Source organism: Coloeus monedula (genome assembly GCF_965178545.1).
Source record: "Coloeus monedula genome assembly, chromosome: 30".
NCBI lineage: Eukaryota > Metazoa > Chordata > Aves > Passeriformes > Corvidae > Coloeus > Coloeus monedula.
This window is the reverse complement of record NC_138810.1, coordinates 95,202-118,427: the sequence shown is the minus strand read 5'-3', so window position 1 is coordinate 118,427 and position 23,226 is coordinate 95,202.

Below are 23,226 nucleotides of genomic sequence, written 5' to 3'. Positions count from 1 at the left end.
TTTCCATCAACATCCATGTCCTCAATGTACTCTTCCATTTCCACCTCCACCTCTTCCTCCATCTCCTCCTTCACATCCACCTCCATCTCTTCCTCCGTCTCCTCCTTCACATCCACCTCCATCTCTTCCTCCGTCTCCTCCTTCACATCCACCTCCATCTCTTCCTCCGTCTCCTCCTTCACATCCACCTCCATCTCTTCCTCCGTCTCCTCCTTCACATCCACCTCCATCTCTTCCTCCATCGCCTCCTTCACATCCACCTCCATCTCTTCCTCTCCACTCTCTCCTCCCTCCACTTCCATCTCCTCCTCTGTATCAGTCTTTCTACCCACCTCCATCTCTTTCTCTTTGTCTCTGGAAACCTGCAGATGTAGCAAAACCTCGGAGTGGGATCTCTGTCCCACAGCATCCCCACAGAGGCACTTAGGTGGTGTCCATTTGCATGGAATGGCACCTTACCTTCCTCGGGACCAATGTGAGCATCTGGCAGGGATGAATGGCAAAATCCAGGCACGAGAGACCTTTCGGAACTCTTGGGAGTAGCGGAGCAGGGGCCAAGCAGGGTGACAGGTGTGTAGGCACAAGGGCAAATGCTTGTGTTGTCCTCTTTGCTGGATGCTGGGAGCTCCAGTGTGAATGCAGACCGTGACGTCACAATTCACAGGAGTCCAGGGTCACCGTGCAGTGGACAACGGGCATCACAGAATGATGGAATCCCTGAGTGGTGTGGCTTGGAAGGGACGCTAAAGATCGTCTTGTTCCAACTTGAGCAATCTTCTACCAGAGCACCTTGCTCAGAGTCCTGTTCCCAGCTGGCCTTGGATGTTGGCAGCCATGGGGCATCCACATCCTCTGTGCACAGCCTGGGCCAGTGCCTCAGCACTCTCAGTGTGAAAAAGCAGCTTCCTTAGAGCCAACCTAAATCAACCTCCTGCACTTCAAAGCCATCCCCGCTTCTCCTCTTGCCACTGGCCCTACTGAACACTGTCCCCATCTTTCCTATGGGACCCTTCAAGTCCTGCATGGCCACAGCAAAGCCTCTCCAGGGCCTTCTGTTCTCCAGGCTCAACATTCTCCACCCCACATGGACAGCAGGGACTTAGATCAGCACAAATCAAAGCTGCAAGGTAGCAAATAGCACCAGGAGCTGAGAGACGGAAGCTTTAGACCCAGCCTTGTCTCTAAATAGACAAAATTAGTAAGAGTGGAGGGGCAGATGGTGGGACACTGGCTCTGTTCTAAGTGATGAATATTTTCTTTTTCTTCTTCTTCTTCTTTTCTCTCATGCTGACCCAGGTTTTGCTGTTTGAAAGGAAGCTTGGCACAGCATCCATTGTCTTCTCCATTTGTGAAACACCGAGCAGAATCTGAGCAGGCTGATGGCGCAGAGCAAAACCTGCAAATATCTTGATAATCCTGAGCCTGGGGGATGCAGCTAAACCCAGTCCAAAGTAATTTCTGGAAAGTCAAACCTGTTTACATTTTCTTGACTTTGGCTGTGCCAGCTTCACCAGACATTTAGAAAAAAGCAAACAAAAAAACTCCAACCAAAAAAGTCAAAAACCCAAACAAACCAACCCACACAAACCAATCCAACAAACAGATAAAAAAAACCCCAAATAAAACCAAAAGGAATGAGGAGTTCATCTTAGTTGTGTGGATATCACAGCAGGCGAATGGCTGCTTCCCACAGGATCACCATACAAAGCCACATGGAACAGCTGCTCCAAAAGATACAGCCCAGGGGAAATAGAAGAAGTGCTACATGGCGGCTTTGGGGCTAGCTCCACATTAAGGTGAAGGATGAGCACTCCGTGGTACAGATCCAGCATTCCCCACACTCCAGGCCGCTCTTTGCTCCTGATGAAAGACCCTTGCAGGACTGTGGCCCTTCTCAATGCAATGTCAATCCTTGCCACAGCTCTCAGCTGAGCCACTGGCATTTCCAGAGCGAGATTCAGGCCAGAACCCGGAAGCAAATCTCGGCAATACGTGTCTGTGGCAGGGGAGGAGACTGAAAGCTTTCATTAGGAATTGGGGCTTATGAGCACTGACATTTACTGTGCTAGAAAGTGCAAGGGACAAATTTGTGCCAATTCATGTCACGCCTTTAACTACGAGGATCAATTTGTGTTATGCTTGTACCAGAGTCTGGTGACAGAGGGGGTTTCCAAAGGAACTCTTGCTCCATGGAGGCCTGTGCCCAAAGAAAATGCCAAGAGAACTGAGGTGTGAAAAACAAAGATCCTTTCTTTAGATAAGAGCAGCAACAAAAACAAACTCCACAACATATTTACATTGTAAGAACCTTTGTAACAACAACGATCTATAGAACGTATTTACAAGAACATAGCTATCAAAACTATAGTAAACGTATTTACAGAAGACAAAAAGAAAGCCTAAAACGTCTGTACAGAAGGGTGCCATCTCTGTCCTGGATCTCCATCAGTCCTGGAAGAAAAGCAAGTGACATAGTCATTCCACCCAGGCACAGAGGGCTGTTCCATGTGCCCCCAGCCTGGGACACACTGGCAGAGCGGGACTCTGCTGCCAGCGCTGAGCCTGGCTGCGGCTGGGGGTCAGGCCCCAGGCACTGGCATGGGGCTTGTGTGAGCCAAAGCAAGTGCAGGACAGGCTGGGGATGCTGCTTGTGCTGCCAGAATCCAGCCCACGGGGCACCGTCTCCCTCAGCGGGGCACCCAGCCCAGCCCCAGCCTGGCAGCAGGGCACCCACTCTGCCTGTGGGGAGCACATACCTGTCCTACTGCTGGAGTCCCTCTTCATCCCAGGACCATGTCCTCCTCCTCGTCTTTTCCATCAACATCCATGTCCTCAATGTACTCTTCCATTTCCACCTCCACCTCTTCCTCCATCTCCTCCTTCACATCCACCTCCATCTCTTCCTCCGTCTCCTCCTTCACATCCACCTCCATCTCTTCCTCCATCTCCTCCTTCACATCCACCTCCATCTCTTCCTCCGTCTCCTCCTTCACATCCACCTCCATCTCTTCCTCCGTCTCCTCCTTCACATCCACCTCCATCTCTTCCTCCATCGCCTCCTTCACATCCACCTCCATCTCTTCCTCTCCACTCTCTCCTCCCTCCACTTCCATCTCCTCCTCTGTATCAGTCTTTCTACCCACCTCCATCTCTTTCTCTTTGTCTCTGGAAACCTGCAGATGTAGCAAAACCTCGGAGTGGGATCCCTGTCCCACAGCATCCCCACAGAGGCACTTAGGTGGTGTCCATTTGCATGGAATGGCACCTTACCTTCCTCGGGACCAATGTGAGCATCTTGCAGGGATGAATGGCAAAATCCAGGCACGAGAGACCTTTCGGAACTCTTGGGAGTAGCGGAGCAGGGGCCAAGCAGGGTGACAGGTGTGTAGGCACAAGGGCAAATGCTTGTGTTGTCCTCTTTGCTGGATGCTGGGAGCTCCAGTGTGAATGCAGACCGTGACGTCACAATTCACAGGAGTCCAGGGTCACCGTGCAGTGGACAACGGGCATCATAGAATGATGGAATCCCTGAGTGGTGTGGCTTGGAAGGGACGCTAAAGATCGTCTTGTTCCAACTTGAGCAATCTTCTACCAGAGCACCTTGCTCAGAGTCCTGTTCCCAGCTGGCCTTGGATGTTGGCAGCCATGGGGCATCCACATCCTCTGTGCACAGCCTGGGCCAGTGCCTCAGCACTCTCAGTGTGAAAAAGCAGCTTCCTTAGAGCCAACCTAAATCAACCTCCTGCACTTCAAAGCCATCCCCGCTTCTCCTCTTGCCACTGGCCCTACTGAACACTGTCCCCATCTTTCCTATGGGACCCTTCAAGTCCTGCATGGCCACAGCAAAGCCTCTCCAGGGCCTTCTGTTCTCCAGGCTCAACATTCTCCACCCCACATGGACAGCAGGGACTTAGATCAGCACAAATCAAAGCTGCAAGGTAGCAAATAGCACCAGGAGCTGAGAGACGGAAGCTTTAGACCCAGCCTTGTCTCTAAATAGACAAAATTAGTAAGAGTGGAGGGGCAGATGGTGGGACACTGGCTCTGTTCTAAGTGATGAATATTTTCTTTTTCTTCTTCTTCTTCTTTTCTCTCATGCTGACCCAGGTTTTGCTGTTTGAAAGGAAGCTTGGCACAGCATCCATTGTCTTCTCCATTTGTGAAACACCGAGCAGAATCTGAGCAGGCTGATGGCGCAGAGCAAAACCTGCAAATATCTTGATAATCCTGAGCCTGGGGGATGCAGCTAAACCCAGTCCAAAGTAATTTCTGGAAAGTCAAACCTGGTTTACATTTTCTTGACTTTGGCTGTGCCAGCTTCACCAGACATTTAGAAAAAAGCAAACAAAAAAACTCCAACCAAAAAAGTCAAAAACCCAAACAAACCAACCCACACAAACCAATCCAACAAACAGATAAAAAAAACCCCAAATAAAACCAAAAGGAATGAGGAGTTCATCTTAGTTGTGTGGATATCACAGCAGGCGAATGGCTGCTTCCCACAGGATCACCATACAAAGCCACATGGAACAGCTGCTCCAAAAGATACAGCCCAGGGGAAATAGAAGAAGTGCTACATGGCGGCTTTGGGGCTAGCTCCACATTAAGGTGAAGGATGAGCACTCCGTGGTACAGATCCAGCATTCCCCACACTCCAGGCCGCTCTTTGCTCCTGATGAAAGACCCTTGCAGGACTGTGGCCCTTCTCAATGCAATGTCAATCCTTGCCACAGCTCTCAGCTGAGCCACTGGCATTTCCAGAGCGAGATTCAGGCCAGAACCCAGAAGCAAATCTCGGCAATACGTGTCTGTGGCAGGGGAGGAGACTGAAAGCTTTCATTAGGAATTGGGGCTTATGAGCACTGACATTTACTGTGCTAGAAAGTGCAAGGGACAAATTTGTGCCAATTCATGTCACGCCTTTAACTACGAGGATCAATTTGTGTTATGCTTGTACCAGAGTCTGGTGACAGAGGGGGTTTCCAAAGGAACTCTTGCTCCATGGAGGCCTGTGCCCAAAGAAAATGCCAAGAGAACTGAGGTGTGAAAAACAAAGATCCTTTCTTTAGATAAGAGCAGCAACAAAAACAAACTCCACAACATATTTACATTGTAAGAACCTTTGTAACAACAACGATCTATAGAACGTATTTACAAGAACATAGCTATCAAAACTATAGTAAACGTATTTACAGAAGACAAAAAGAAAGCCTAAAACGTCTGTACAGAAGGGTGCCATCTCTGTCCTGGATCTCCATCAGTCCTGGAAGAAAAGCAAGTGACATAGTCATTCCACCCAGGCACAGAGGGCTGTTCCATGTGCCCCCAGCCTGGGACACACTGGCAGAGCGGGACTCTGCTGCCAGCGCTGAGCCTGGCTGCGGCTGGGGGTCAGGCCCCAGGCACTGGCATGGGGCTTGTGTGAGCCAAAGCAAGTGCAGGACAGGCTGGGGATGCTGCTTGTGCTGCCAGAATCCAGCCCACGGGGCACCGTCTCCCTCAGCGGGGCACCCAGCCCAGCCCCAGCCTGGCAGCAGGGCACCCACTCTGCCTGTGGGGAGCACATACCTGTCCTACTGCTGGAGTCCCTCTTCATCCCAGGACCATGTCCTCCTCCTCGTCTTTTCCATCAACATCCATGTCCTCAATGTACTCTTCCATTTCCACCTCCACCTCTTCCTCCATCTCCTCCTTCACATCCACCTCCATCTCTTCCTCCGTCTCCTCCTTCACATCCACCTCCATCTCTTCCTCCATCTCCTCCTTCACATCCACCTCCATCTCTTCCTCCGTCTCCTCCTTCACATCCACCTCCATCTCTTCCTCCGTCTCCTCCTTCACATCCACCTCCATCTCTTCCTCCATCGCCTCCTTCACATCCACCTCCATCTCTTCCTCTCCACTCTCTCCTCCCTCCACTTCCATCTCCTCCTCTGTATCAGTCTTTCTACCCACCTCCATCTCTTTCTCTTTGTCTCTGGAAACCTGCAGATGTAGCAAAACCTCGGAGTGGGATCTCTGTCCCACAGCATCCCCACAGAGGCACTTAGGTGGTGTCCATTTGCATGGAATGGCACCTTACCTTCCTCGGGACCAATGTGAGCATCTTGCAGGGATGAATGGCAAAATCCAGGCACGAGAGACCTTTCGGAACTCTTGGGAGTAGCGGAGCAGGGGCCAAGCAGGGTGACAGGTGTGTAGGCACAAGGGCAAATGCTTGTGTTGTCCTCTTTGCTGGATGCTGGGAGCTCCAGTGTGAATGCAGACCGTGACGTCACAATTCACAGGAGTCCAGGGTCACCGTGCAGTGGACAACGGGCATCACAGAATGATGGAATCCCTGAGTGGTGTGGCTTGGAAGGGACGCTAAAGATCGTCTTGTTCCAACTTGAGCAATCTTCTACCAGAGCACCTTGCTCAGAGTCCTGTTCCCAGCTGGCCTTGGATGTTGGCAGCCATGGGGCATCCACATCCTCTGTGCACAGCCTGGGCCAGTGCCTCAGCACTCTCAGTGTGAAAAAGCAGCTTCCTTAGAGCCAACCTAAATCAACCTCCTGCACTTCAAAGCCATCCCCGCTTCTCCTCTTGCCACTGGCCCTACTGAACACTGTCCCCATCTTTCCTATGGGACCCTTCAAGTCCTGCATGGCCACAGCAAAGCCTCTCCAGGGCCTTCTGTTCTCCAGGCTCAACATTCTCCACCCCACATGGACAGCAGGGACTTAGATCAGCACAAATCAAAGCTGCAAGGTAGCAAATAGCACCAGGAGCTGAGAGACGGAAGCTTTAGACCCAGCCTTGTCTCTAAATAGACAAAATTAGTAAGAGTGGAGGGGCAGATGGTGGGACACTGGCTCTGTTCTAAGTGATGAATATTTTCTTTTTCTTCTTCTTCTTCTTTTCTCTCATGCTGACCCAGGTTTTGCTGTTTGAAAGGAAGCTTGGCACAGCATCCATTGTCTTCTCCATTTGTGAAACACCGAGCAGAATCTGAGCAGGCTGATGGCGCAGAGCAAAACCTGCAAATATCTTGATAATCCTGAGCCTGGGGGATGCAGCTAAACCCAGTCCAAAGTAATTTCTGGAAAGTCAAACCTGTTTACATTTTCTTGACTTTGGCTGTGCCAGCTTCACCAGACATTTAGAAAAAAGCAAACAAAAAAACTCCAACCAAAAAAGTCAAAAACCCAAACAAACCAACCCACACAAACCAATCCAACAAACAGATAAAAAAAACCCCAAATAAAACCAAAAGGAATGAGGAGTTCATCTTAGTTGTGTGGATATCACAGCAGGCGAATGGCTGCTTCCCACAGGATCACCATACAAAGCCACATGGAACAGCTGCTCCAAAAGATACAGCCCAGGGGAAATAGAAGAAGTGCTACATGGCGGCTTTGGGGCTAGCTCCACATTAAGGTGAAGGATGAGCACTCCGTGGTACAGATCCAGCATTCCCCACACTCCAGGCCGCTCTTTGCTCCTGATGAAAGACCCTTGCAGGACTGTGGCCCTTCTCAATGCAATGTCAATCCTTGCCACAGCTCTCAGCTGAGCCACTGGCATTTCCAGAGCGAGATTCAGGCCAGAACCCGGAAGCAAATCTCGGCAATACGTGTCTGTGGCAGGGGAGGAGACTGAAAGCTTTCATTAGGAATTGGGGCTTATGAGCACTGACATTTACTGTGCTAGAAAGTGCAAGGGACAAATTTGTGCCAATTCATGTCACGCCTTTAACTACGAGGATCAATTTGTGTTATGCTTGTACCAGAGTCTGGTGACAGAGGGGGTTTCCAAAGGAACTCTTGCTCCATGGAGGCCTGTGCCCAAAGAAAATGCCAAGAGAACTGAGGTGTGAAAAACAAAGATCCTTTCTTTAGATAAGAGCAGCAACAAAAACAAACTCCACAACATATTTACATTGTAAGAACCTTTGTAACAACAACGATCTATAGAACGTATTTACAAGAACATAGCTATCAAAACTATAGTAAACGTATTTACAGAAGACAAAAAGAAAGCCTAAAACGTCTGTACAGAAGGGTGCCATCTCTGTCCTGGATCTCCATCAGTCCTGGAAGAAAAGCAAGTGACATAGTCATTCCACCCAGGCACAGAGGGCTGTTCCATGTGCCCCCAGCCTGGGACACACTGGCAGAGCGGGACTCTGCTGCCAGCGCTGAGCCTGGCTGCGGCTGGGGGTCAGGCCCCAGGCACTGGCATGGGGCTTGTGTGAGCCAAAGCAAGTGCAGGACAGGCTGGGGATGCTGCTTGTGCTGCCAGAATCCAGCCCACGGGGCACCGTCTCCCTCAGCGGGGCACCCAGCCCAGCCCCAGCCTGGCAGCAGGGCACCCACTCTGCCTGTGGGGAGCACATACCTGTCCTACTGCTGGAGTCCCTCTTCATCCCAGGACCATGTCCTCCTCCTCGTCTTTTCCATCAACATCCATGTCCTCAATGTACTCTTCCATTTCCACCTCCACCTCTTCCTCCATCTCCTCCTTCACATCCACCTCCATCTCTTCCTCCGTCTCCTCCTTCACATCCACCTCCATCTCTTCCTCCGTCTCCTCCTTCACATCCACCTCCATCTCTTCCTCCGTCTCCTCCTTCACATCCACCTCCATCTCTTCCTCCGTCTCCTCCTTCACATCCACCTCCATCTCTTCCTCCATCGCCTCCTTCACATCCACCTCCATCTCTTCCTCTCCACTCTCTCCTCCCTCCACTTCCATCTCCTCCTCTGTATCAGTCTTTCTACCCACCTCCATCTCTTTCTCTTTGTCTCTGGAAACCTGCAGATGTAGCAAAACCTCGGAGTGGGATCTCTGTCCCACAGCATCCCCACAGAGGCACTTAGGTGGTGTCCATTTGCATGGAATGGCACCTTACCTTCCTCGGGACCAATGTGAGCATCTGGCAGGGATGAATGGCAAAATCCAGGCACGAGAGACCTTTCGGAACTCTTGGGAGTAGCGGAGCAGGGGCCAAGCAGGGTGACAGGTGTGTAGGCACAAGGGCAAATGCTTGTGTTGTCCTCTTTGCTGGATGCTGGGAGCTCCAGTGTGAATGCAGACCGTGACGTCACAATTCACAGGAGTCCAGGGTCACCGTGCAGTGGACAACGGGCATCACAGAATGATGGAATCCCTGAGTGGTGTGGCTTGGAAGGGACGCTAAAGATCGTCTTGTTCCAACTTGAGCAATCTTCTACCAGAGCACCTTGCTCAGAGTCCTGTTCCCAGCTGGCCTTGGATGTTGGCAGCCATGGGGCATCCACATCCTCTGTGCACAGCCTGGGCCAGTGCCTCAGCACTCTCAGTGTGAAAAAGCAGCTTCCTTAGAGCCAACCTAAATCAACCTCCTGCACTTCAAAGCCATCCCCGCTTCTCCTCTTGCCACTGGCCCTACTGAACACTGTCCCCATCTTTCCTATGGGACCCTTCAAGTCCTGCATGGCCACAGCAAAGCCTCTCCAGGGCCTTCTGTTCTCCAGGCTCAACATTCTCCACCCCACATGGACAGCAGGGACTTAGATCAGCACAAATCAAAGCTGCAAGGTAGCAAATAGCACCAGGAGCTGAGAGACGGAAGCTTTAGACCCAGCCTTGTCTCTAAATAGACAAAATTAGTAAGAGTGGAGGGGCAGATGGTGGGACACTGGCTCTGTTCTAAGTGATGAATATTTTCTTTTTCTTCTTCTTCTTCTTTTCTCTCATGCTGACCCAGGTTTTGCTGTTTGAAAGGAAGCTTGGCACAGCATCCATTGTCTTCTCCATTTGTGAAACACCGAGCAGAATCTGAGCAGGCTGATGGCGCAGAGCAAAACCTGCAAATATCTTGATAATCCTGAGCCTGGGGGATGCAGCTAAACCCAGTCCAAAGTAATTTCTGGAAAGTCAAACCTGTTTACATTTTCTTGACTTTGGCTGTGCCAGCTTCACCAGACATTTAGAAAAAAGCAAACAAAAAAACTCCAACCAAAAAAGTCAAAAACCCAAACAAACCAACCCACACAAACCAATCCAACAAACAGATAAAAAAAACCCCAAATAAAACCAAAAGGAATGAGGAGTTCATCTTAGTTGTGTGGATATCACAGCAGGCGAATGGCTGCTTCCCACAGGATCACCATACAAAGCCACATGGAACAGCTGCTCCAAAAGATACAGCCCAGGGGAAATAGAAGAAGTGCTACATGGCGGCTTTGGGGCTAGCTCCACATTAAGGTGAAGGATGAGCACTCCGTGGTACAGATCCAGCATTCCCCACACTCCAGGCCGCTCTTTGCTCCTGATGAAAGACCCTTGCAGGACTGTGGCCCTTCTCAATGCAATGTCAATCCTTGCCACAGCTCTCAGCTGAGCCACTGGCATTTCCAGAGCGAGATTCAGGCCAGAACCCGGAAGCAAATCTCGGCAATACGTGTCTGTGGCAGGGGAGGAGACTGAAAGCTTTCATTAGGAATTGGGGCTTATGAGCACTGACATTTACTGTGCTAGAAAGTCCAAGGGACAAATTTGTGCCAATTCATGTCACGCCTTTAACTACGAGGATCAATTTGTGTTATGCTTGTACCAGAGTCTGGTGACAGAGGGGGTTTCCAAAGGAACTCTTGCTCCATGGAGGCCTGTGCCCAAAGAAAATGCCAAGAGAACTGAGGTGTGAAAAACAAAGATCCTTTCTTTAGATAAGAGCAGCAACAAAAACAAACTCCACAACATATTTACATTGTAAGAACCTTTGTAACAACAACGATCTATAGAACGTATTTACAAGAACATAGCTATCAAAACTATAGTAAACGTATTTACAGAAGACAAAAAGAAAGCCTAAAACGTCTGTACAGAAGGGTGCCATCTCTGTCCTGGATCTCCATCAGTCCTGGAAGAAAAGCAAGTGACATAGTCATTCCACCCAGGCACAGAGGGCTGTTCCATGTGCCCCCAGCCTGGGACACACTGGCAGAGCGGGACTCTGCTGCCAGCGCTGAGCCTGGCTGCGGCTGGGGGTCAGGCCCCAGGCACTGGCATGGGGCTTGTGTGAGCCAAAGCAAGTGCAGGACAGGCTGGGGATGCTGCTTGTGCTGCCAGAATCCAGCCCACGGGGCACCGTCTCCCTCAGCGGGGCACCCAGCCCAGCCCCAGCCTGGCAGCAGGGCACCCACTCTGCCTGTGGGGAGCACATACCTGTCCTACTGCTGGAGTCCCTCTTCATCCCAGGACCATGTCCTCCTCCTCGTCTTTTCCATCAACATCCATGTCCTCAATGTACTCTTCCATTTCCACCTCCACCTCTTCCTCCATCTCCTCCTTCACATCCACCTCCATCTCTTCCTCCGTCTCCTCCTTCACATCCACCTCCATCTCTTCCTCCATCTCCTCCTTCACATCCACCTCCATCTCTTCCTCCGTCTCCTCCTTCACATCCACCTCCATCTCTTCCTCCGTCTCCTCCTTCACATCCACCTCCATCTCTTCCTCCATCGCCTCCTTCACATCCACCTCCATCTCTTCCTCTCCACTCTCTCCTCCCTCCACTTCCATCTCCTCCTCTGTATCAGTCTTTCTACCCACCTCCATCTCTTTCTCTTTGTCTCTGGAAACCTGCAGATGTAGCAAAACCTCGGAGTGGGATCTCTGTCCCACAGCATCCCCACAGAGGCACTTAGGTGGTGTCCATTTGCATGGAATGGCACCTTACCTTCCTCGGGACCAATGTGAGCATCTTGCAGGGATGAATGGCAAAATCCAGGCACGAGAGACCTTTCGGAACTCTTGGGAGTAGCGGAGCAGGGGCCAAGCAGGGTGACAGGTGTGTAGGCACAAGGGCAAATGCTTGTGTTGTCCTCTTTGCTGGATGCTGGGAGCTCCAGTGTGAATGCAGACCGTGACGTCACAATTCACAGGAGTCCAGGGTCACCGTGCAGTGGACAACGGGCATCATAGAATGATGGAATCCCTGAGTGGTGTGGCTTGGAAGGGACGCTAAAGATCGTCTTGTTCCAACTTGAGCAATCTTCTACCAGAGCACCTTGCTCAGAGTCCTGTTCCCAGCTGGCCTTGGATGTTGGCAGCCATGGGGCATCCACATCCTCTGTGCACAGCCTGGGCCAGTGCCTCAGCACTCTCAGTGTGAAAAAGCAGCTTCCTTAGAGCCAACCTAAATCAACCTCCTGCACTTCAAAGCCATCCCCGCTTCTCCTCTTGCCACTGGCCCTACTGAACACTGTCCCCATCTTTCCTATGGGACCCTTCAAGTCCTGCATGGCCACAGCAAAGCCTCTCCAGGGCCTTCTGTTCTCCAGGCTCAACATTCTCCACCCCACATGGACAGCAGGGACTTAGATCAGCACAAATCAAAGCTGCAAGGTAGCAAATAGCACCAGGAGCTGAGAGACGGAAGCTTTAGACCCAGCCTTGTCTCTAAATAGACAAAATTAGTAAGAGTGGAGGGGCAGATGGTGGGACACTGGCTCTGTTCTAAGTGATGAATATTTTCTTTTTCTTCTTCTTCTTCTTTTCTCTCATGCTGACCCAGGTTTTGCTGTTTGAAAGGAAGCTTGGCACAGCATCCATTGTCTTCTCCATTTGTGAAACACCGAGCAGAATCTGAGCAGGCTGATGGCGCAGAGCAAAACCTGCAAATATCTTGATAATCCTGAGCCTGGGGGATGCAGCTAAACCCAGTCCAAAGTAATTTCTGGAAAGTCAAACCTGGTTTACATTTTCTTGACTTTGGCTGTGCCAGCTTCACCAGACATTTAGAAAAAAGCAAACAAAAAAACTCCAACCAAAAAAGTCAAAAACCCAAACAAACCAACCCACACAAACCAATCCAACAAACAGATAAAAAAAACCCCAAATAAAACCAAAAGGAATGAGGAGTTCATCTTAGTTGTGTGGATATCACAGCAGGCGAATGGCTGCTTCCCACAGGATCACCATACAAAGCCACATGGAACAGCTGCTCCAAAAGATACAGCCCAGGGGAAATAGAAGAAGTGCTACATGGCGGCTTTGGGGCTAGCTCCACATTAAGGTGAAGGATGAGCACTCCGTGGTACAGATCCAGCATTCCCCACACTCCAGGCCGCTCTTTGCTCCTGATGAAAGACCCTTGCAGGACTGTGGCCCTTCTCAATGCAATGTCAATCCTTGCCACAGCTCTCAGCTGAGCCACTGGCATTTCCAGAGCGAGATTCAGGCCAGAACCCGGAAGCAAATCTCGGCAATACGTGTCTGTGGCAGGGGAGGAGACTGAAAGCTTTCATTAGGAATTGGGGCTTATGAGCACTGACATTTACTGTGCTAGAAAGTGCAAGGGACAAATTTGTGCCAATTCATGTCACGCCTTTAACTACGAGGATCAATTTGTGTTATGCTTGTACCAGAGTCTGGTGACAGAGGGGGTTTCCAAAGGAACTCTTGCTCCATGGAGGCCTGTGCCCAAAGAAAATGCCAAGAGAACTGAGGTGTGAAAAACAAAGATCCTTTCTTTAGATAAGAGCAGCAACAAAAACAAACTCCACAACATATTTACATTGTAAGAACCTTTGTAACAACAACGATCTATAGAACGTATTTACAAGAACATAGCTATCAAAACTATAGTAAACGTATTTACAGAAGACAAAAAGAAAGCCTAAAACGTCTGTACAGAAGGGTGCCATCTCTGTCCTGGATCTCCATCAGTCCTGGAAGAAAAGCAAGTGACATAGTCATTCCACCCAGGCACAGAGGGCTGTTCCATGTGCCCCCAGCCTGGGACACACTGGCAGAGCGGGACTCTGCTGCCAGCGCTGAGCCTGGCTGCGGCTGGGGGTCAGGCCCCAGGCACTGGCATGGGGCTTGTGTGAGCCAAAGCAAGTGCAGGACAGGCTGGGGATGCTGCTTGTGCTGCCAGAATCCAGCCCACGGGGCACCGTCTCCCTCAGCGGGGCACCCAGCCCAGCCCCAGCCTGGCAGCAGGGCACCCACTCTGCCTGTGGGGAGCACATACCTGTCCTACTGCTGGAGTCCCTCTTCATCCCAGGACCATGTCCTCCTCCTCGTCTTTTCCATCAACATCCATGTCCTCAATGTACTCTTCCATTTCCACCTCCACCTCTTCCTCCATCTCCTCCTTCACATCCACCTCCATCTCTTCCTCCGTCTCCTCCTTCACATCCACCTCCATCTCTTCCTCCATCTCCTCCTTCACATCCACCTCCATCTCTTCCTCCGTCTCCTCCTTCACATCCACCTCCATCTCTTCCTCCGTCTCCTCCTTCACATCCACCTCCATCTCTTCCTCCATCGCCTCCTTCACATCCACCTCCATCTCTTCCTCTCCACTCTCTCCTCCCTCCACTTCCATCTCCTCCTCTGTATCAGTCTTTCTACCCACCTCCATCTCTTTCTCTTTGTCTCTGGAAACCTGCAGATGTAGCAAAACCTCGGAGTGGGATCTCTGTCCCACAGCATCCCCACAGAGGCACTTAGGTGGTGTCCATTTGCATGGAATGGCACCTTACCTTCCTCGGGACCAATGTGAGCATCTTGCAGGGATGAATGGCAAAATCCAGGCACGAGAGACCTTTCGGAACTCTTGGGAGTAGCGGAGCAGGGGCCAAGCAGGGTGACAGGTGTGTAGGCACAAGGGCAAATGCTTGTGTTGTCCTCTTTGCTGGATGCTGGGAGCTCCAGTGTGAATGCAGACCGTGACGTCACAATTCACAGGAGTCCAGGGTCACCGTGCAGTGGACAACGGGCATCATAGAATGATGGAATCCCTGAGTGGTGTGGCTTGGAAGGGACGCTAAAGATCGTCTTGTTCCAACTTGAGCAATCTTCTACCAGAGCACCTTGCTCAGAGTCCTGTTCCCAGCTGGCCTTGGATGTTGGCAGCCATGGGGCATCCACATCCTCTGTGCACAGCCTGGGCCAGTGCCTCAGCACTCTCAGTGTGAAAAAGCAGCTTCCTTAGAGCCAACCTAAATCAACCTCCTGCACTTCAAAGCCATCCCCGCTTCTCCTCTTGCCACTGGCCCTACTGAACACTGTCCCCATCTTTCCTATGGGACCCTTCAAGTCCTGCATGGCCACAGCAAAGCCTCTCCAGGGCCTTCTGTTCTCCAGGCTCAACATTCTCCACCCCACATGGACAGCAGGGACTTATTTCAGCACAAATCAAAGCTGCAAGGTAGCAAATAGCACCAGGAGCTGAGAGACGGAAGCTTTAGACCCAGCCTTGTCTCTAAATAGACAAAATTAGTAAGAGTGGAGGGGCAGATGGTGGGACACTGGCTCTGTTCTAAGTGATGAATATTTTCTTTTTCTTCTTCTTCTTCTTTTCTCTCATGCTGACCCAGGTTTTGCTGTTTGAAAGGAAGCTTGGCACAGCATCCATTGTCTTCTCCATTTGTGAAACACCGAGCAGAATCTGAGCAGGCTGATGGCGCAGAGCAAAACCTGCAAATATCTTGATAATCCTGAGCCTGGGGGATGCAGCTAAACCCAGTCCAAAGTAATTTCTGGAAAGTCAAACCTGGTTTACATTTTCTTGACTTTGGCTGTGCCAGCTTCACCAGACATTTAGAAAAAAGCAAACAAAAAAACTCCAACCAAAAAAGTCAAAAACCCAAACAAACCAACCCACACAAACCAATCCAACAAACAGATAAAAAAAACCCCAAATAAAACCAAAAGGAATGAGGAGTTCATCTTAGTTGTGTGGATATCACAGCAGGCGAATGGCTGCTTCCCACAGGATCACCATACAAAGCCACATGGAACAGCTGCTCCAAAAGATACAGCCCAGGGGAAATAGAAGAAGTGCTACATGGCGGCTTTGGGGCTAGCTCCACATTAAGGTGAAGGATGAGCACTCCGTGGTACAGATCCAGCATTCCCCACACTCCAGGCCGCTCTTTGCTCCTGATGAAAGACCCTTGCAGGACTGTGGCCCTTCTCAATGCAATGTCAATCCTTGCCACAGCTCTCAGCTGAGCCACTGGCATTTCCAGAGCGAGATTCAGGCCAGAACCCGGAAGCAAATCTCGGCAATACGTGTCTGTGGCAGGGGAGGAGACTGAAAGCTTTCATTAGGAATTGGGGCTTATGAGCACTGACATTTACTGTGCTAGAAAGTGCAAGGGACAAATTTGTGCCAATTCATGTCACGCCTTTAACTACGAGGATCAATTTGTGTTATGCTTGTACCAGAGTCTGGTGACAGAGGGGGTTTCCAAAGGAACTCTTGCTCCATGGAGGCCTGTGCCCAAAGAAAATGCCAAGAGAACTGAGGTGTGAAAAACAAAGATCCTTTCTTTAGATAAGAGCAGCAACAAAAACAAACTCCACAACATATTTACATTGTAAGAACCTTTGTAACAACAACGATCTATAGAACGTATTTACAAGAACATAGCTATCAAAACTATAGTAAACGTATTTACAGAAGACAAAAAGAAAGCCTAAAACGTCTGTACAGAAGGGTGCCATCTCTGTCCTGGATCTCCATCAGTCCTGGAAGAAAAGCAAGTGACATAGTCATTCCACCCAGGCACAGAGGGCTGTTCCATGTGCCCCCAGCCTGGGACACACTGGCAGAGCGGGACTCTGCTGCCAGCGCTGAGCCTGGCTGCGGCTGGGGGTCAGGCCCCAGGCACTGGCATGGGGCTTGTGTGAGCCAAAGCAAGTGCAGGACAGGCTGGGGATGCTGCTTGTGCTGCCAGAATCCAGCCCACGGGGCACCGTCTCCCTCAGCGGGGCACCCAGCCCAGCCCCAGCCTGGCAGCAGGGCACCCACTCTGCCTGTGGGGAGCACATACCTGTCCTACTGCTGGAGTCCCTCTTCATCCCAGGACCATGTCCTCCTCCTCGTCTTTTCCATCAACATCCATGTCCTCAATGTACTCTTCCATTTCCACCTCCACCTCTTCCTCCATCTCCTCCTTCACATCCACCTCCATCTCTTCCTCCGTCTCCTCCTTCACATCCACCTCCATCTCTTCCTCCATCTCCTCCTTCACATCCACCTCCATCTCTTCCTCCGTCTCCTCCTTCACATCCACCTCCATCTCTTCCTCCGTCTCCTCCTTCACATCCACCTCCATCTCTTCCTCCATCGCCTCCTTCACATCCACCTCCATCTCTTCCTCTCCACTCTCTCCTCCCTCCACTTCCATCTCCTCCTCTGTATCAGTCTTTCTACCCACCTCCATCTCTTTCTCTTTGTCTCTGGAAACCTGCAGATGTAGCAAAACCTCGGAGTGGGATCTCTGTCCCACAGCATCCCCACAGAGGCACTTAGGTGGTGTCCATTTGCATGGAATGGCACCTTACCTTCCTCGGGACCAATGTGAGCATCTTGCAGGGATGAATGGCAAAATCCAGGCACGAGAGACCTTTCGGAACTCTTGGGAGTAGCGGAGCAGGGGCCAAGCAGGGTGACAGGTGTGTAGGCACAAGGGCAAATGCTTGTGTTGTCCTCTTTGCTGGATGCTGGGAGCTCCAGTGTGAATGCAGACCGTGACGTCACAATTCACAGGAGTCCAGGGTCACCGTGCAGTGGACAACGGGCATCATAGAATGATGGAATCCCTGAGTGGTGTGGCTTGGAAGGGACGTTAAAGATCGTCTTGTTCCAACTTGAGCAATCTTCTACCAGAGCACCTTGCTCAGAGTCCTGTTCCCAGCTGGCCTTGGATGTTGGCAGCCATGGGGCATCCACATCCTCTGTGCACAGCCTGGGCCAGTGCCTCAGCACTCTCAGTGTGAAAAAGCAGCTTCCTTAGAGCCAACCTAAATCAACCTCCTGCACTTCAAAGCCATCCCCGCTTCTCCTCTTGCCACTGGCCCTACTGAACACTGTCCCCATCTTTCCTATGGGACCCTTCAAGTCCTGCATGGCCACAGCAAAGCCTCTCCAGGGCCTTCTGTTCTCCAGGCTCAACATTCTCCACCCCACATGGACAGCAGGGACTTAGATCAGCACAAGTCAAAGCTGCAAGGTAGCAAATAGCACCAGGAGCTGAGAGACGGAAGCTTTAGACCCAGCCTTGTCTCTAAATAGACAAAATTAGTAAGAGTGGAGGGGCAGATGGTGGGACACTGGCTCTGTTCTAAGTGATGAATATTTTCTTTTTCTTCTTCTTCTTCTTTTCTCTCATGCTGACCCAGGTTTTGCTGTTTGAAAGGAAGCTTGGCACAGCATCCATTGTCTTCTCCATTTGTGAAACACCGAGCAGAATCTGAGCAGGCTGATGGCGCAGAGCAAAACCTGCAAATATCTTGATAATCCTGAGCCTGGGGGATGCAGCTAAACCCAGTCCAAAGTAATTTCTGGAAAGTCAAACCTGGTTTACATTTTCTTGACTTTGGCTGTGCCAGCTTCACCAGACATTTAGAAAAAAGCAAACAAAAAAACTCCAACCAAAAAAGTCAAAAACCCAAACAAACCAACCCACACAAACCAATCCAACAAACAGATAAAAAAAACCCCAAATAAAACCAAAAGGAATGAGGAGTTCATCTTAGTTGTGTGGATATCACAGCAGGCGAATGGCTGCTTCCCACAGGATCACCATACAAAGCCACATGGAACAGCTGCTCCAAAAGATACAGCCCAGGGGAAATAGAAGAAGTGCTACATGGCGGCTTTGGGGCTAGCTCCACATTAAGGTGAAGGATGAGCACTCCGTGGTACAGATCCAGCATTCCCCACACTCCAGGCCGCTCTTTGCTCCTGATGAAAGACCCTTGCAGGACTGTGGCCCTTCTCAATGCAATGTCAATCCTTGCCACAGCTCTCAGCTGAGCCACTGGCATTTCCAGAGCGAGATTCAGGCCAGAACCCGGAAGCAAATCTCGGCAATACGTGTCTGTGGCAGGGGAGGAGACTGAAAGCTTTCATTAGGAATTGGGGCTTATGAGCACTGACATTTACTGTGCTAGAAAGTGCAAGGGACAAATTTGTGCCAATTCATGTCACGCCTTTAACTACGAGGATCAATTTGTGTTATGCTTGTACCAGAGTCTGGTGACAGAGGGGGTTTCCAAAGGAACTCTTGCTCCATGGAGGCCTGTGCCCAAAGAAAATGCCAAGAGAACTGAGGTGTGAAAAACAAAGATCCTTTCTTTAGATAAGAGCAGCAACAAAAACAAACTCCACAACATATTTACATTGTAAGAACCTTTGTAACAACAACGATCTATAGAACGTATTTACAAGAACATAGCTATCAAAACTATAGTAAACGTATTTACAGAAGACAAAAAGAAAGCCTAAAACGTCTGTACAGAAGGGTGCCATCTCTGTCCTGGATCTCCATCAGTCCTGGAAGAAAAGCAAGTGACATAGTCATTCCACCCAGGCACAGAGGGCTGTTCCATGTGCCCCCAGCCTGGGACACACTGGCAGAGCGGGACTCTGCTGCCAGCGCTGAGCCTGGCTGCGGCTGGGGGTCAGGCCCCAGGCACTGGCATGGGGCTTGTGTGAGCCAAAGCAAGTGCAGGACAGGCTGGGGATGCTGCTTGTGCTGCCAGAATCCAGCCCACGGGGCACCGTCTCCCTCAGCGGGGCACCCAGCCCAGCCCCAGCCTGGCAGCAGGGCACCCACTCTGCCTGTGGGGAGCACATACCTGTCCTACTGCTGGAGTCCCTCTTCATCCCAGGACCATGTCCTCCTCCTCGTCTTTTCCATCAACATCCATGTCCTCAATGTACTCTTCCATTTCCACCTCCACCTCTTCCTCCATCTCCTCCTTCACATCCACCTCCATCTCTTCCTCCGTCTCCTCCTTCACATCCACCTCCATCTCTTCCTCCATCTCCTCCTTCACATCCACCTCCATCTCTTCCTCCGTCTCCTCCTTCACATCCACCTCCATCTCTTCCTCCGTCTCCTCCTTCACATCCACCTCCATCTCTTCCTCCATCGCCTCCTTCACATCCACCTCCATCTCTTCCTCTCCACTCTCTCCTCCCTCCACTTCCATCTCCTCCTCTGTATCAGTCTTTCTACCCACCTCCATCTCTTTCTCTTTGTCTCTGGAAACCTGCAGATGTAGCAAAACCTCGGAGTGGGATCTCTGTCCCACAGCATCCCCACAGAGGCACTTAGGTGGTGTCCATTTGCATGGAATGGCACCTTACCTTCCTCGGGACCAATGTGAGCATCTTGCAGGGATGAATGGCAAAATCCAGGCACGAGAGACCTTTCGGAACTCTTGGGAGTAGCGGAGCAGGGGCCAAGCAGGGTGACAGGTGTGTAGGCACAAGGGCAAATGCTTGTGTTGTCCTCTTTGCTGGATGCTGGGAGCTCCAGTGTGAATGCAGACCGTGACGTCACAATTCACAGGAGTCCAGGGTCACCGTGCAGTGGACAACGGGCATCATAGAATGATGGAATCCCTGAGTGGTGTGGCTTGGAAGGGACGCTAAAGATCGTCTTGTTCCAACTTGAGCAATCTTCTACCAGAGCACCTTGCTCAGAGTCCTGTTCCCAGCTGGCCTTGGATGTTGGCAGCCATGGGGCATCCACATCCTCTGTGCACAGCCTGGGCCAGTGCCTCAGCACTCTCAGTGTGAAAAAGCAGCTTCCTTAGAGCCAACCTAAATCAACCTCCTGCACTTCAAAGCCATCCCCGCTTCTCCTCTTGCCACTGGCCCTACTGAACACTGTCCCCATCTTTCCTATGGGACCCTTCAAGTCCTGCATGGCCACAGCAAAGCCTCTCCAGGGCCTTCTGTTCTCCAGGCTCAACATTCTCCACCCCACATGGACAGCAGGGACTTATTTCAGCACAAATCAAAGCTGCAAGGTAGCAAATAGCACCAGGAGCTGAGAGACGGAAGCTTTAGACCCAGCCTTGTCTCTAAATAGACAAAATTAGTAAGAGTGGAGGGGCAGATGGTGGGACACTGGCTCTGTTCTAAGTGATGAATATTTTCTTTTTCTTCTTCTTCTTCTTTTCTCTCATGCTGACCCAGGTTTTGCTGTTTGAAAGGAAGCTTGGCACAGCATCCATTGTCTTCTCCATTTGTGAAACACCGAGCAGAATCTGAGCAGGCTGATGGCGCAGAGCAAAACCTGCAAATATCTTGATAATCCTGAGCCTGGGGGATGCAGCTAAACCCAGTCCAAAGTAATTTCTGGAAAGTCAAACCTGGTTTACATTTTCTTGACTTTGGCTGTGCCAGCTTCACCAGACATTTAGAAAAAAGCAAACAAAAAAACTCCAACCAAAAAAGTCAAAAACCCAAACAAACCAACCCACACAAACCAATCCAACAAACAGATAAAAAAAACCCCAAATAAAACCAAAAGGAATGAGGAGTTCATCTTAGTTGTGTGGATATCACAGCAGGCGAATGGCTGCTTCCCACAGGATCACCATACAAAGCCACATGGAACAGCTGCTCCAAAAGATACAGCCCAGGGGAAATAGAAGAAGTGCTACATGGCGGCTTTGGGGCTAGCTCCACATTAAGGTGAAGGATGAGCACTCCGTGGTACAGATCCAGCATTCCCCACACTCCAGGCCGCTCTTTGCTCCTGATGAAAGACCCTTGCAGGACTGTGGCCCTTCTCAATGCAATGTCAATCCTTGCCACAGCTCTCAGCTGAGCCACTGGCATTTCCAGAGCGAGATTCAGGCCAGAACCCGGAAGCAAATCTCGGCAATACGTGTCTGTGGCAGGGGAGGAGACTGAAAGCTTTCATTAGGAATTGGGGCTTATGAGCACTGACATTTACTGTGCTAGAAAGTGCAAGGGACAAATTTGTGCCAATTCATGTCACGCCTTTAACTACGAGGATCAATTTGTGTTATGCTTGTACCAGAGTCTGGTGACAGAGGGGGTTTCCAAAGGAACTCTTGCTCCATGGAGGCCTGTGCCCAAAGAAAATGCCAAGAGAACTGAGGTGTGAAAAACAAAGATCCTTTCTTTAGATAAGAGCAGCAACAAAAACAAACTCCACAACATATTTACATTGTAAGAACCTTTGTAACAACAACGATCTATAGAACGTATTTACAAGAACATAGCTATCAAAACTATAGTAAACGTATTTACAGAAGACAAAAAGAAAGCCTAAAACGTCTGTACAGAAGGGTGCCATCTCTGTCCTGGATCTCCATCAGTCCTGGAAGAAAAGCAAGTGACATAGTCATTCCACCCAGGCACAGAGGGCTGTTCCATGTGCCCCCAGCCTGGGACACACTGGCAGAGCGGGACTCTGCTGCCAGCGCTGAGCCTGGCTGCGGCTGGGGGTCAGGCCCCAGGCACTGGCATGGGGCTTGTGTGAGCCAAAGCAAGTGCAGGACAGGCTGGGGATGCTGCTTGTGCTGCCAGAATCCAGCCCACGGGGCACCGTCTCCCTCAGCGGGGCACCCAGCCCAGCCCCAGCCTGGCAGCAGGGCACCCACTCTGCCTGTGGGGAGCACATACCTGTCCTACTGCTGGAGTCCCTCTTCATCCCAGGACCATGTCCTCCTCCTCGTCTTTTCCATCAACATCCATGTCCTCAATGTACTCTTCCATTTCCACCTCCACCTCTTCCTCCATCTCCTCCTTCACATCCACCTCCATCTCTTCCTCCGTCTCCTCCTTCACATCCACCTCCATCTCTTCCTCCGTCTCCTCCTTCACATCCACCTCCATCTCTTCCTCCGTCTCCTCCTTCACATCCACCTCCATCTCTTCCTCCGTCTCCTCCTTCACATCCACCTCCATCTCTTCCTCCATCGCCTCCTTCACATCCACCTCCATCTCTTCCTCTCCACTCTCTCCTCCCTCCACTTCCATCTCCTCCTCTGTATCAGTCTTTCTACCCACCTCCATCTCTTTCTCTTTGTCTCTGGAAACCTGCAGATGTAGCAAAACCTCGGAGTGGGATCTCTGTCCCACAGCATCCCCACAGAGGCACTTAGGTGGTGTCCATTTGCATGGAATGGCACCTTACCTTCCTCGGGACCAATGTGAGCATCTGGCAGGGATGAATGGCAAAATCCAGGCACGAGAGACCTTTCGGAACTCTTGGGAGTAGCGGAGCAGGGGCCAAGCAGGGTGACAGGTGTGTAGGCACAAGGGCAAATGCTTGTGTTGTCCTCTTTGCTGGATGCTGGGAGCTCCAGTGTGAATGCAGACCGTGACGTCACAATTCACAGGAGTCCAGGGTCACCGTGCAGTGGACAACGGGCATCATAGAATGATGGAATCCCTGAGTGGTGTGGCTT